Genomic DNA, 15,897 nt, shown 5'->3' with positions numbered 1-15,897 from the left:
CTAAGAACAGTTTCACTTTTATTTTTTTTTCCTGTGACAGAGTCTTGCTCTGTCACCCAGGCTGGAGTGCAGTGACCTGATCTCGGCTCACTGCAACCTCCATCTCCCAGGTTCAAGTGATTATCCTGTCTCAGCCTCCTGAGTAGCTGGGATTCCAGGCATGCGCCACCACACCTGGCCAAGTTTTGTATTTTTAGTAGAGACAGGGTTTTACCATGTTGGCCAGGCTGGTCTCAAACTCCTGACCTCAGGTGATCTGCCTGCCTTGGCCTCCCAAAGTGCTGGGATTATAGGTGTGAGCCACCATGCCTGGCCACTTCATACTTTTTCACATAATATTCCATTGCATAAATACAGACGACTCTTGAACAACCTGGGGGTTGGGGTGCTGACTCCCTGCACAGTCAAAAATCCACGTATAACTTTTGACTACCCCAAAACTTAACTACTAATAATCCACTAGAAATCTTAACAGTAACATAACCAATTGACACATATTTTGTGTATGTATTATATACTGTCTTCTCACAATAAAGTAAGCTAAAGAAAATAAAATGTTATGAAGAAAATCCTGGCCGAGCGTGGTGGCTCACACCTGTAATCCCAGCACTTTGGGAGGCTGAGGCAGGCGGATCACGTGAGGTCAGGAGTTCAAGACCAGCCTGACCAACATGGAGAAACCCCGTCTCTACTAAAAATACAAAATTAGCTGGGTGTGGTGGCACATGCCTGTAATCCCAGCTACTCAGGAGGAGGCTGAGGCAGGAGAATCGCTTGAACCCAGGAGGCGGAGGCTATGGTGAGCCAAGATTGCACCATTTCACTCCAGCCTGGGCAGGAAGAGTGAAATTCTGTCTGAAAAAAAAAAAAAAAAGAAAGAAAAAGAAAACAAAAAAGACAATCCTAAGGAAGCCGGGTGCAGTGGCTCACACCCGTAATCCCAGCACTTTGGGAAGCCAAGGCAGGTGAATCACTTGAAGCCAGGAGTTCGAGACCAGCGTGGCCAACATGGCGAAACCCCCTCTCTACTAAAAATACAAAAATTAGCTGGATGTGGTGGTGCGCGCCTGTAGTCCCAGCTACTTGGGTAGCTGAGGTGGGAGGATTGCTTGAGCCTAGGAGGCAGAGGCTGCAGTGAGCCAAGATCATGCCACAGCACTCCAGTCTGGGCAACAGATTGAGACCCTGTCTCAAAAAGAAAAAAAGAAAAGAAAAGAACCTAAGGAAGAGAAAACGCATTGACAGTACTGAACTGTATTTATCAATACCATACGTTTACAATGTCTGTTTACAAGATGAATCATCTATTTGAATAATGGCAGCAACTGCAGCTGTAGACCTCAATCTGCAGTACATATTAAGCAATTCAGCTTTTCCTTGTAAAATCATGACTTCTCTCTGCTTCTTGGGAGCACCTCCAGCATCACTAGTGGCACTTCATATGGGTTCCATTATGTGATTCAAGGTTTATGGTATTGCACTAAACACAATTAAAAACACGCCAGAGCTGTGAGAGACCGCTTTGTCTGCCACATGCAATTTACTAGAGAGACGACCGCTCATGCGGAGATGATTAGCGTCACACAGGGATCTAAGCAGATATGTGCATCACTGGAGCTCCCTGCAACAGCAACAGGAGGTCGCTGTGAAATTATTACAGTAGTAGTGTACATACCACAGTTAATTTTAGGCAGTTATGATTTAATACTGCATCTTTACATCTGCTCACATTTCTCTTAACTGTGAATGGTACCATATATGATCTTAAATGTGTGTGTAAGTTTTGATAAATTTTAACTTCTCATAATGAGTCTGTGTACATTTTATGGTAGTAAATGATAAAATACACTAGTATCTACATATATTTTAAGCATTCATGACATACCTTTTTCTTAATTTTTTCAATGCTTCTAGACTACACATACAATTCATCTGTGAGTTTTTTCAAATTGTGGCAAATCTCCATAAAAGTTTCAATATAGTCATTGAAAAGAATCCATGTATAGGTGGACTTCACAGTTCAAATCCATATTACCCAAGGATCAATTGTATATCCTAATTTATTTACCCAGTCCCCTACTGGTGGACATTTGGGTTGTTTCCAATCTTTTGCAGTTACAAAAATAACGCTGCAGTGAATAGCCCTGTGTATTTGTTGCTTCACACATAAGTGAGTATATCTGTAGAATAAATTCCTACAGGGGTATGTGTGTTTGTAGTTTTGATTAATAATGCCAAATAATCTAGCATAGAGGCTGATCCAATTTACAATTTCACCAGCAATGCATGAAAACAGAGCCAGGATTTGAATTAAGAACCATCTGGTTCCAAAGTCAGATCTCCTGCTGCACCATGGCCACCACTGCCGGCACCAGAAAGATTTTTCTGATAACTTAGGCCACCTCCAAGTCTAGAGTCCTCCTGCTTACCTGCCCGAAATGCCCGCCTTCTCCCCTAGGAGTGCGCAGCCCTACCAAATGATCCTTATGTTCAAGACAATCTCTGCTTCCCCTGGAATCCTGCCCACCCACAGTCAGTCCTCACTGATTTCCAGCCATCAACAGCTCTCCCTGTGTTTTCTGGGGTTACCCTTTCCCCTCCAATGCCTTTGAGGACAGAGATGGTGCCACATGTCTGCAGCAGGACCGAGGCCTGGTGCCTGTTGAGTGGGATGGACTTGATCAATGTGTGCTAAATAAGTATGCCAGATGTCCAGGCCAGACACACAGATGTTGTCCCTGATTCCGCCTTCTCCTTCATCCTCAGTATTTAATACCAAATCCTGTGGATCCTACCTTCTCCATATTTCCAGAATCATCCCAGTCTGGGCCACCATAATCTCTCACCTGGAATACTGCAGTGGCCTCTTGCCTGGTGTCCCCGCCTCCATATTCACTCTCTCTCACTTTGTGGACAAAATTGCTAACTGTCCTCCAATACCCATTCTCTCCTTCCCTTAGTAACAGAATCCCTGTGTTTTGGCTGGGCCCACAGCCACCAGGTAAAGGTCACCTTTTCCAGCCTGCTTTACAGCTAGGTGGCACCATGTGACTGAGCTCCGTCATCGTGGGCAGGAGCACTTGGGACAGATGCAACTTTCAGGCCGTGCCCTAAAAGGGGATGCGCACACGTCCACTCCTGCTTCTACCCTTCCCGTGGGCAAGGACCTGACAAACAGCCACCTCAGACCTCCGGAGGTTGGTGGGGCATTGACAGTGGCAGAGCAGCAAAGTAAAAGGAGCTTAGGAGGCCTCTGGGCAAAGGGGCAGGGCTAGGCGGGAGGGTGCCTGGCAGGGGTGCTCCAAACAGGACCCCCGGCTGTGAGCACCAGTGATCTTGCCTCAGTACCTGAAATCCAGCCAGCCAGCCAGCCTGCAAGTCATTTCTGAGGACACGAGGGATACAGCAGGAGGCAAGACAAAATGTCTTTTGATTTAGAAATTTCTTGGGAGTTGACTTGGAGCTCAGCCATTGAAATGTCAGTCTCCTGGGTTCCTGCTTCACACATATGTGCACAAGCAAGCAAGCACACACACATGTACATTCACACATGCGTGTATTCATGCCCGGTAACTCTGTGCTAGGATAAAATGCGGCCTTTTCCCCTTCTTCCATCCTCACTCTGCTTTCAGGCAGCCTGAATTCCTCTTCCCTGACGTCTGCAGCCTCCTGCTCTCAGCAGGCAGGCACCAGGTTCTCCATGATCCTTTCTACCAGGTCAGCTCTCTACTACCTGGGCTGAAGGAATAGCAGCCAAGATGGTCCCCAGAGGGAGGATGAACATACATGCATGGTATGCCTGTGCAGATATCCCCTTTAATCTGCAACCATGCATGTCTACTATGGGGTAGCTGCTTAGGTGGATGTTACAGAACCCACAAACAGGCAGAAGCAGCAGCCCCTACTCTCAGGAGGGAAGGAGGCGTTGGTTAGTGGCACTGATGATGTTGTGTCATTCAGAGCTTCGATCTGTGTATGAACCATCATATTTCCCAGGCTGTGGTCCCCTCCTGCTGAGGCCACCTGGCCAGTCCTCCGCCAAGTTTCTCTAAGTATGTCTGGAGATTCCCAAAGTGTATCTCATAGAGACTGTTACGTAACGGGAAAGAACAGCTCACAAACATGAATTTATTCCACTGTTAAAAAATGTTCTTCTTCCATGGTTCCCTTGGCTGGAATCAAGTCCCCTCTCCCAATGACAACCCAAGGCTCCCTGTTGTGCCCAGGTGACCCATCCCCTCTGAGAGCCAACTTTGTCCTGGGCCTGCCTCTCTTGCTAAGAGTGACTCCTGTCCAGAGCCTTCTCTGACCCACAGACAGATGGCCTCCCTGTGTCCGTCTCTATAGCTCTCTGCACTCCAAGCAGGCTGCGTCACACTAGGGCCCCCATGACATTGAGCGTAACCATCCCCATGTAACCCATAGGGAGCCTGGGCTCCGAGTGACTGTGGGTCTCCCCCACAATCACACAGCAAGGCAGGGCAGAGGCCAGGACCCCAGCCCACCTCTTCCCACCACGCTCACCTGCCAGCATCGTCTGTTCACTCATCAGGCATCTGTAGGGCAGGGTGGAGGGAGGGTTTCTTAACACTGGGGAACTGGAGAGGATCTATGAGTTGGGGTGGCAGTAGGCAGTAGAATAACACTAGAATTAAAGATGTGGATAAAGGAGTCATTTGGAGTAGCAGGAAGTGAAAGGAAAGAGGTTAGAGCCATGGAATGGTAACTGCAAAACAGAAGACTCTATTTTGGCCTCGATTTTCTCAAGTGTGAAGAGTTGCAGGGGTCAAAGCTGGAATTTGCAAGACTTCAATCAATTGCTTCCTCAGGCAACTTACCCTAGCAGCCCTCCCAGCCAGGGAGCAGGAATGGAGATAAGATAAGGACTCCCAGTGGGGTGGGGCACAAAGTGCTAGAGGAGATAAGGCAGGCCGGACTGGCTGCTCAGAGGGATCTGCCCTCATGTGGGCAGTCTGGGAAGGCTACCTAGAGGAAGTGGACATAGCACATAACTGGACATCAATAAATATTTGCCTTAAATGTTTTATTTGAGACAGAGTCTGCTCTGTCACTCAGGCTGGAGTTCAGTGGCACGATCATGGCTCATTGCTTCCTCGGACTCCTGGGTTCCCATGACCCTCCTACCTCAGCCTCCAGAGTAGCTGGGATGACAGGATCACACCTAGGTAACTTTTCAACTTTCTGTAGGGACAGGGTTTTGCCATGTTGGCCAGGCTGGGCTTGAATTCCCAGGCTCAAGAGATCGTACTGCCTCAGCCTCCCAAAGTGCTGAGATTGCAGGTGTGACCCACCTCGCCCCTTAATTGCCTTAAATGTCCCAGGAGACATCTAAGGACCAATTCCCAGAACGCTTGGATAGAGCTGATGGTGGAGACACCGATGCTGCCATCACTTTGCTCACTTGAGCTCAGGGGAGGCAGCGGTGTCCTCCCAGTGAGAAAGGGGAGATGTCTGCTCTAGGGCGTGGGGGAAGGTGCAGGAGGCTGTCTGCGGCAGGCAGCAGCAGGAAGAGGGATGGCGAAAGCACAGAGACTTGGAGGAAGAAACAGGGCCTCAGCATGAGGTCCTTAAATGTCTGTCTAAAGCCAGTGACTCTGACTACCGCCCAAGTACAGGCTATGATGTTCCGCTAGGACCCTGCAAGCACACGTCATCTTTGCTGTTATCTTTGCTGCTATATCCCCAGGGCCCAGAACTGTGCCTGGCATAGAGTAGGTGCCTGACAAATATTTGTTGAGTATATTAATTCATACTTAATTCTCACAATATCCTTTTGTGATATGATTATGTCCACTTTGCAGAAAAGAAAATTAGGATCAAAAGGCTAATGCCCCTGACAGTGAGGAACAGAATTTTCCATGAGCACTTGACCTAAGTGGCCCAGTCCCAGCCAGGTATCAGGCCTCTCAGAGAGCAACCAGGAAGGGATGGGAGCCAGGAGCACCTGTGTCCGATGGCTAGTGATAGGATGGACAGGACTCAAGTCTAGGTCTTTGGAGTCCCAATCCAGTGCTGCCCTACCCCTTCATCATTCAACAAGTGCTTCCTGAGTTCTCCTCCTCTCTGGGGAAAGGGGGTACCCAGATATGCTGACCTCCTTGCCCTGTGAAAGTGCCCAAATCTTTTACTACAGCCACCTTGAGGAAGGTTACCAAACTCCTGCCACGTGCCATGCCCTGTGATTCATTTATTCAGATATCCATCCCTTCATTCATTCGAGAAATATGTGTTGAATGCCTACTATGTGTTAGGCAGCAATCTAGTTGCTGGGTGCAGTATTAAACAAAACACAAGATTTCTGCTCTTGCAGAGTTTATATTCCAGAAAACAGAGATGGAAAAAAAGTAAATAAACATGAATTTTAGGTACTGAGAGCTGGAGAAGTCAGAGATTTGAAGCATCTGAAGAACTCAATGCACCATTGCTGGCTTTGAAGATGGAGGGGCCACACACAATACAGAGTGGCTGCCAGTTGCTGAGAGCAAGCCCTAGCTGACCCAACAAGAAAACAGAGACTTCAGTCCTACAACTGAAGGAGCTAAATTCCGCCAACAACCTGAAGGAGACTGGAAGCAGATAACCTTCAGATAAGAGCCCAGCCCAGCCAACATCTTGATTTCAGCCCTCTGAAACCCTAAGCAGAGAATCCAGTCATTCTCACCTGGACTCTGACCCACAGAACTGTGAGCTAATCAATAGACGTCATTTTAGGTTGCTAAGTATGTGGTAATTTGTTATGCTGGAAAAGAAAACTGAGGGGGGCAGGGCAAACGATAAAAAAGAAAAAGATAAAGAAGGAACAGAAAACAACCTAAATGGAAGAAGCTGAGGCAGAATTAATATAAGTAGAGAGTTTATTTGGGCCAAGCTTGAGGGTGGCTACTTGGAAGCATATATTCAAGTTGAATGTATGCTCCAATTAGCAGTGGTTACAAGTGGGTATTTTGTTTTGTTTTGTTTTGAAAGGGGGTCTCACTCTGTCACCCAGGCTGGAGTGCAATGGCATGATCTCAGCTCACTGCAGCCTCAACCTCCCAGGCTCAAGTCATCCTCCCACCTCAGCCTCCCAAGTAGCTGGGACTACAGGTGCTGCACCACCACGCCCAGCTAATCTTTGTATTTTTTTACAGAGGTGGGATTTTTCCCTGTTGCCCACCCTGGCCTCAAACTCCTAAGCTCAAGCAATCCGCCCATTTTGGCCTCCCAAAATGCTGGGATTATAGGCATGCATCACCCTGCCTGGTCAAAACAAGTGAGTTTTAAAGGAAAAAAAAAGAGGTAGTTCCTGAATTGTTTACCAATAATTTACATAAAATGACATAAGCTATTGATTGGCTATACATTGTTTTTGTTTTGTTTTGTTTTGTTTTGTTTTGTTTTTTTGAGACGGAGTTTCACTCTTGTTGCCCAGGCTGGAGTGCAATGGCATGATCTCGGCTCACTACAACCTCTGCCTCCCAGGTTCAAGCAATTCTCCTCCCTCAGCTTCCCAAGTAGCTAGGATTACAGGCATGCACCACCATGCCTGGCTAGTTTTGTATTTTTAGTAGAGACCAGTTTTCTCCATGTTGGCCAGGCTGGTCTTGAGCTCCCGACCTCAGGTGATCTGCCCACCTCAGCCTCCCAAAGTGCTGGAATGACAGGCATGAGCCACCATGCTCAGCCACGTTGTTTTTTGTGTGACCTATTCTAGGAAAATGAAGATAATGGGTGAGGTAGCTGTCAGGAACAAAACGTCTTTAAACAGTTGTCCCCAAGCATGGGTACAGAGGAGGAGGGCCGTGACTGAAGTCCCACACTCATGGCTGTCTGGGCCTGCAAGCCTCACGGAACTCAGACTGCTCTGAGCCATTTTTCTTTTCTTGAAACGAAAAGACTGTATATAATACAGAGCATACAAGTGCCACATCACACATGAAGGTGCATGCGTGGCTCACGCTCCACACACGCTACAGCACCTTTTCTACTGTGGGCAGATCTCACCCTCAAGGTACCTCCAGGTCCCCTCAACACTTCCGGGTATCCACCTGTCCATGGAAGCCCACCGGGGTCTGAGGGCATTTCTTGCTGGCTGGCACCAGCTGTGGCAAAGATGGCTACCTGTCTACCAAACACTGTGCTCCCTTCGCAGGTGTGGCACTGTCATTGGGATGGGCTGCCTAACCAAGGACTACATTTCCCAGGCTGCCTTGCATCCGGGTGTGGCCCCGTGACTGGTTCTCACCAATGGGACGTGAGCAGAAGTAATGTGTGTTACTTCCTGGTCAAGGCAGGTAAGAAACAAATGTGTCCCACTTTCCTCATCTATCCATGGAATGTGCAGAACGCCAAGGCCTTTAGAGGCTCGCAGAACCACAGGCTGGAAGGAGCCTGGGTCCCTGAATCACCACGGAGAAGAGAGCTATTGGGCAGCCAGGAACACCTGCATGGGATCGTTTCAGGAGTGAAAATCAGACTGTTAATGGATTAAGCCATTGAAATGGGTGTGTGTGCTGGAGGGAGTTCCATGTTACTTTAGCTATTGTTACCCTAATCCATCAGCCCTTCCTCTCCAGGCCCCTCTCCTCAGACCACTGAGATTCCTCAGACCACTGGAATCCCCAGGCCTGATGTGCCCCACAGGCTGCTGCACCCCCAAGCAGACCCTGGACATAGCTATCTCCTCACTCAAGGAAGGAAGAAAACCATCGCCCCTGCAGCCACCCATGCCTGCCCAGTGGTTACCCTCTGCATGCTTGGCTCTGGGCTGGGGCTGGGCTTGGGGCCATCTCTGGCCCTTCCCTGTGTCCCACTCCCATACCCGACAATCACCTTGTTCAGCATCTTCCACTCCTGAATCTCTCACATCTACACTCCCATGGCCCCCGCTCTGGGCAGGCCTCATGGTATCTCATCCAAAAGTCAGCAATGGTGCAGACTCTCTTAATACAGCATGGATTTGTACCACTTTTCTGAAAATGCCTACCTGTCACACCTCTCCCCACTCTAAAGCCTTCAATGACTCTCCATTGCCCTGTAAATAAAGCGCAGTCTAGCCTCCTCTTCCATCACAACCCCAGGACCTCACCATTCCCCAGGACTCACCATTCCCCCGCGCCTGTGAAATGTGTGAATAAAGTGCTACTGCAAAGCCACACCCTTACAATGACAATGGTAATGGCCAGCTACAATGACCTTCTCCTCCTCCCAGTCTCAGACTGAAGGACTACCTGTACTTCAAGTCAGCTCCATTCCTCCCAAATGCCCCCAGCAGGTATGAGCCTCCCTTCCCAGGACTTCAGTCACATGAGTAACCTATGCTGTCCAATGCCATGTGTCACAGACTGGGTTCTCTAGAAAGCCGGCTCTGCCATGTAGTTTAGGCTGTAGGGCTTTTATTAAAAAGCACCCTTGGGATCAACTCCTGTGAAGGGAAGGAAGCCAAGTTTGAATGGGCAGAGGGAGAGGTGGAGCTGTGCTGCCAGGAATTTAACTACTATGTAAATGTCATTTACATGTATGTACTTTGTTTAGTGTAGAATTTTGTCAAGAAATAGTCCTCTCTCAGAAAACCATCTCAGGTAGTTGACTCACCAGAATAATACCTTGTATCCACTTGCATGTCACTTGTCACATTCTCAGTGCTTCTGTTTATAGCTAAAAGCTGGGAGTAATTAAACTTTACAAAGTTTTCCTAATGAAGTGATGCTCAAATATTTACAGACTGAAATACATTTCATTTTATTCATTATCAGTTGCTTTCTTTTTCTTTCTCCTTCATATGACAATTATGAAAATATATCTTTAATCATGTCTGTGGGTTGGTTATATTATCTGTGAGTTTCATTTCAGAATTGTAAAGAGGCACCCACAATACTTCATATAAGAAGGGAAGCAGGTGGCCAGGCACAGTGGCTCACACCTGCAATCCCAGCACTTTGGAAGGTCAAAGTGGGCGGATCACTTGAGCTCAGAAAGTCAAGGCTACAGTGCACACCACTGCACTCCAGCCTGGGTGACAGAACAAGACCCTGTCTCAAAAAAAAAAGAAGACGACGACGACGACGATGACAAGGAGGAGGAGAAGAAGGAAGAGAAGGAAGAGAAGGAGGAGGAAGAGAAGAGGAAGAAAGAGGAGGAAGAGGAGGAAGGGGAGGAGGAAGGGGAAAAGGAGGAGGAAAAGGAGGAGGAGAAGGGGGGGAGAAGGAGGGGGAGGGGGAGAGGAAGGAGGAGGAGGGGAAGGAGGAGGAGGAGAAAGAGAGGGAGAAGGAGAAAGAAGGAGGAGAAGGAGAAAGGAGGAGGAGGGGAGAAGGAGGAGGAGGGGGAGAAGGAAGAGAAGGAAGAGAAGGAGGAGGAAGAGAAGAGGAAGAAAGAGGAGGAAGAGGAGGAGGGGGAGGAGGAAGGGGAAAAGGAGGAGGAAAAGGAGGAGGAGAAGGGGGGGAGAAGGAGGGGGAGGGGGAGAGGAAGGAGGAGGAGGGGAAGGAGGAGGAGGAGAAAGAGAGGGAGAAGGAGAAAGAAGGAGGAGAAGGAGAAAGGAGGAGGAGGGGAGAAGGAGGAGGAGGGGGAGAAGGAGGAGGAGGGAGAGGGGGAGAAAGAAGAGGAGAAGGAGGAGGAGGAGAGGGAGAAGGAGAAAGAAGGAGGAGGAGGAGAAAGAGGAGGAAGAAAAAGGAAAGTGGAGATTGGGAAGGGGATTTCCTTGAAGGTGAGTGGGCTCAGCACCGCAGTGGTTGTGCTGGCTGGAGCCCAGCTGACCCGCTAAGGTCAGCTTCCTGGACATAGCCTGCTCTCCCTGCACTCCCTTGCCTCCCTATGGGGAGGAAGGTTCTAGTGTGAGTGATATTGTTCAGATGAAGAAACTGAGGTCACTAGACATGGTTGAGGCCGGACCCCAGCCTGCCTGAATCCAAGCTGACCAACACACCAGGCTCCGGTGTGATCCCCACCAGCCCCAGCTGGGGTCTCCCTGCCTCCCCAACCAAGGGCCCTCAAGCACGGCAACCATTTGTTCTGTGTTTTCCAGGCTGGCCAGGCCACGCTTTAAACAGTCTGTTGTTCTGTCTGCACAAATATCCTAGGACTTATCAGTCTGTGTGTTCCAAGCTTTCCTGACCACCTACTCCATCCCACCCTCTCCCCTCAGTGCTGGAGGAGTACTCTGCACAGCTGTCTGTCACTGCTTTTACTGCACCATAGCATGGCTGCCATCTGTGGCTCCCCCTGCGTGGGAGCTCTGTGAGGGTGGAGACTCAGTCTTGTTCACCGCCATGGCCCTTGACATGGTGTTACAGGAGCTGTTTAAAGAATGAATGAGTGGGCCAGTCACGGTGGCTCACACCTGTAACCCCAGCACTTTGGGAGACCAAGGCAGGTGGATCACTTGAAGTCAGAAGTTTGAGACCAGCCTGGGCAACATGGTGAAATCCCACCTCTACAAAAATTAGCCAGGCACGGTGGCACATGCCTGTAATCCCAGCTACTTGGGAGGCTGTGGTCTCCCACACAGCCAGCTCTGCATGCATTACTCTTTCTCTATTGTAATTCCCCTGTCTTGATAAATCAGCTCTGTCTAGGCAGTGGGCGAAGTGAACTCCTTGAGCTGTTACAGGTGGGCTACTTGGCTGTGACACTAATAGTTTGGTGTTAAGAGGGTGTTAGGTAGCTGGGCGTGGTGGCTTATGCCTCTAATTCCAGCACTTTGGGAGGCCGAGGCGGGTGGATCACCTGAGGTTGGGAGTTCGAGACCAGCCTGACCAACATGGAGAAACCCTGTCTCTACTAAAAAATACAAAAAATTAGCCGGGCGTGGTGGCGGGCGCCTGTAGTTCCAGCTACTCAGGAGGCTGAGGCAGGAGAATGGTGTGAATCCGGGAGGCAGAGCTTGCAGTGAGCCGAGATCGTGCTACTGCACTCCAGCCTGGGTCACAGAGCGAGACTCCATCTCAAAAAAAAGAAAAAAAAATCTAGAAGCTAACCTGACTTTTTTTTTTTTTTTTTTTTTTTTTTGATACAGTATCTCACTCTTTCACTCAGGCTGGAGTGCAGTCTTGGCTCACTGCAACCTCCACCTCCAGGGTTCAAGTGATTCTCCTGCCTCCGCCTCCTGTGTGGCTGGGACTACATGCATCCACCACCATGCCCGGCTAATTTTTGTATTTTTAGTAGAGACAGGGTTTCACCATATTGGCCAGGCTGGTCTCGAACTCCTGACCTCAGTGATCTGCCCGCCTTGGCCTCCAAAGTGCTAGGATTACAAGTGTGAGCCACCGCGCCTGGCCAACCCTTACTTTTATTTCCTCTGGTAGCTTGAGCCAGAGGGGAAGGGTGTTGCCCTGGGGTATCCACAGCAGCCTGAGGAAAGACCATAGTAAGATCTCAAGAAACAGACCTGGGACAGATAACATCAGGATTGATGGTGGGTGGACACCGCTTGCTGTGTTTTTTCTTGTTCATATTGGTATATGTCTGAGTCTGCTGTGTGTTGCTATAACAGAATATCTGAGAATAGGTAATTTATAACAAATGAATTTATTATGGTTCTGGAGGCTGGGAAGTCCTAGATCAAGAGACCGGCATCTAGTGAGACCTTGACTTAGCCCTCTGTGCTGCCTCATCACATAGGGGAAGGCGGAAGAGTGAAAGACCATGTGTGCACACAACAGAAAGAAAGCACACGTGCAAGAGAGAACAAGAAGCAGCTGAATTCACTTTTATAACAAAACTACTCTTGAAATAACAACATCAATCCACTCATTGATGGTCTTCATGACCTGACCAACTTTTAAAGGTCTCCCCTCTCCACGTTGCTATATTGGGGATTAAGTTTTCAACACACAAACTTGGGGGACACATTCAAACCATAGCAGTGTCGTTATTTGGAAACTTTTTGTTTTTGTACTGTTAGAAAAAGCAAATATGTATATTTTGTTAGATAGCAATATTTTCAGTTTTAAAAAAAGATGTACAATTATAGGATCAAAAAAATAAGTAGAAACACTGTAATGTTAGAACTAAGGTTAATGTTAGGGCTAGGCACGGTGGCTCATGCTTGTGATCCCAGCACTTTGGGAGGCCGAGGCAGGCGGATCATTTGAGGCCAGGGCTTCGAGACTAGCCTGGCCAACATGGTGAAGCCCTATCTCTACTTAAAAATACAAAAATGAGCCAGGTGTGGTGGTGGGCTCCTGTAATCCTGGCTACTTAGGAGGCTGAGGCAGGAGAATCGCTTGAACCCGGGAGGCAAAGGCTGCAGTGAGCTGAGATCATGCCACTGCACTCCCACCTGGGTAACAGAGTGAGACTCCACCTCAAGAAAAAAACAAAAAACAAAAAACTAAGTTTAATGTTAGAACTAAGTTGGAGAGAAACTCCACTTTCAGTAGAAGCAGGTTTAAGTTATTCAGACCAATCTTCCTACTGAAAGCAACTTTTAAAACTTGCCACAACACTATTCACAATAGCAAAGACTTGGAATCAACCCAAATGTCCATCAGTGACAGACTGGATTAAGAAAATGTGGCACATATACACCATGGAATACTATGCAGCCATAAAAAAGGATGAGTTTGTGTCCTTTGTAGGGACATGGATGCAGCTGGAAACCATCATTCTTAGCAAACTATCACAAGAACAGAAAACCAAACACCGCATGTTCTCACTCATAGGTGGGAACTGAACAATGAGATCACTTGGACTCGGGAAGGGGAACATCACACACCGGGGCCTATCATGGGGAGGGGGGAGGGGGGAGGGATTGCATTGGGAGTTATACCTGATGTAAATGACGAGTTGATGGGTGCAGCACACCAACATGGCACAAGTATACATATGTAACAAACCTGCACGTTATGCACATGTACCCTAGAACTTAAAGTATAATAATAAAAAAAAAGATCTTGTATTACCTCTCTTCATCTGATGGATATAATAAAATATTATATTTAGTAAAAAAAAAAAAAAAAAAAAAAAAAAAACTTGCCACAATATTTAAAATCATCTTAAAAGCATCAAAGATCTAAGAAGATATGAAGAAATTGCCTGGCCAGTGAGCCCAGCACTGGAAGCCACTTCGGCCATGGTAGAGTTTGCCACCTTGAGAAGCTGAGCAGAGCCTATGAGAGTCTTGAGGGCATCAAGCAACAGAACTTGCAGTGAGGAAATTATCCCACGGTTGGGACTGGGAAACCCAAAGGACTTAAATTTTAAGAGTAAGGGTGAACCAGAAGCAAACTGGCCCTTGCAAGTACTATACTCAGGCTTTGAATTGCCGGGGTAGGTCAAAGTCTCAACCCTTGCAAACTGATTAAGGTGGCCTTGGATTACTAGTGCCTCCACAAACCTGGCAGAAGCTAACTAAAGTCCTAAATGAAGGAACAGGACATCATTTAAGCCTAAAGTAATTTCTAAGATAATGTCTGAAATAAATGTCCATCCTACAGTCAATATAACCAGGCCGGGTGTGGCAGCTTATGCCTGTAATCCCAGCATTTAGGGAGGGCAAGGCAGGCAGATCACTTGAGCTCGGGAGTTCAAGACCAGCCTGGACAACATGGTGAAATCCCATCTTTACAAAAAATACAAAAATTAGCCAGGCATGTTCCCATGTGCCTGTAGTCCCAGCTATTCAGAAAGTTGAATTGGAAGGATTGCTTGAGCCCTGGAGGTCGAGGTTGCAGTGAGCCATAATCGTGCCACTGTACTCCAGCCTGGGAAACAGAGTGAGACCCTATCTTAGAAAAAAAAGAAAAAAAAAGATAACTAGGCACACAAGGTGACAAGACAATATAACCAAGGGCCAGCTGAAACAATAGATACAACAAACAGACCCATGAGAAACTTCATATTACACTATAAAACAAATATGCTTGTTATTTTTCATAAATGGAATCGTAAGATTCCACATAAGTATGTGCTGTTATGTTTACTCAAGGGAAAGGCGCTGGAAGAGAGTGCTGGCCCCTGGACGTTGGCCTCTTGCCTGACCCCTCTCCTCCATTCACAACTCACTGTATGAGTCTGTTCTCACACTGCTGATAGAGACATACCCGAGACTGGGAAGAAAAGGAGGCTTAATTTGACTTACAGTTCCACATGGCTGGGGAGGTCTCATAATCACGGCAGAGGGCGAAAGGCACTTCTTACATGGTGGCAGCAAGAGAGAATGAGGAAGAAGCAAAAGTAGATCTTGTGAGACTTATTCACTATCCCGAGGATAGCACGGGAAAGACCAGCCCCCATAATTCAATTACCTCCTCCTGGGTCCCTCCCACAACACGTGGGAATTCTGGGAGATTTAATTCAAGTTGAGACTTGAATGGGGACACAGCCAAACCATATCATTCTCTCCCGGCCCCTCCAAATCTATGTCTTCACATTTCAAAACCAATCATGCCTTCCCAACAGTCCCCCAAAGTCTTAATTCATTTCAGCATTAACCCAAAAGTCCACAGTCCAAAGTCTCATCTGAGACAAGGCAAGTCCCTTCCACCTATGAGCCTGTAAAATCAAAAGCAAGTTATTACTTCCTAGATGCAATGTGGGCACAGACTTTAGGTAAATACAGCCATTCTAAATGGGTGAAATTGGCCGAAATAAAGGGGTTACAGGGCCCAGGCAAGTCCGAAATTCAGCAGGGCAGCCAAATTTTAAACCTCCAAAATGATCTCCTTTGACTCCAGGTCTCACATTCAGGTCACACTGATGCAAGAGGTGGGTTCCCATGGTCCTGGGGTGACCTCAGGCTCACCTTGAATTTCCTGCTCAGTGCAGGGCGCTCTGGAGGATGGCCACAGTGGGCGCAGTATACAGGCTTGCTCATGCCCAGCAGCACGCTTGTCAATGTCTGCTGCTGGCATCTTGACCTGAGCTCTACTGGCCGAGGAAAGCCTGAGGGTACCCCAC

The 15,897-nt window shown here is 47.9% G+C and overlaps 1 long non-coding RNA gene across 1 annotated transcript in view; it reads right to left on the bottom strand.

Annotated features, from left to right (window-relative positions):
• Positions 1-15,465, bottom strand: part of LOC140710386 (uncharacterized) — a 39,196-nt gene extending 23,731 nt beyond the window's left edge. The window contains exon 1 of the long non-coding RNA XR_012091359.1: positions 15,080-15,465. This is a non-coding gene — a long non-coding RNA (uncharacterized lncRNA). The remainder of the gene's footprint in view (positions 1-15,079) is intronic.
• Positions 15,466-15,897: the final 432 nt, after the last annotated feature.

The sequence above is a fragment of the Chlorocebus sabaeus genome, chromosome 26 (genome assembly GCF_047675955.1).
Source record: "Chlorocebus sabaeus isolate Y175 chromosome 26, mChlSab1.0.hap1, whole genome shotgun sequence".
NCBI classification, from domain to species: domain Eukaryota; kingdom Metazoa; phylum Chordata; class Mammalia; order Primates; family Cercopithecidae; genus Chlorocebus; species Chlorocebus sabaeus.
This window is presented reverse-complemented; position numbering and strand designations above follow the sequence as displayed.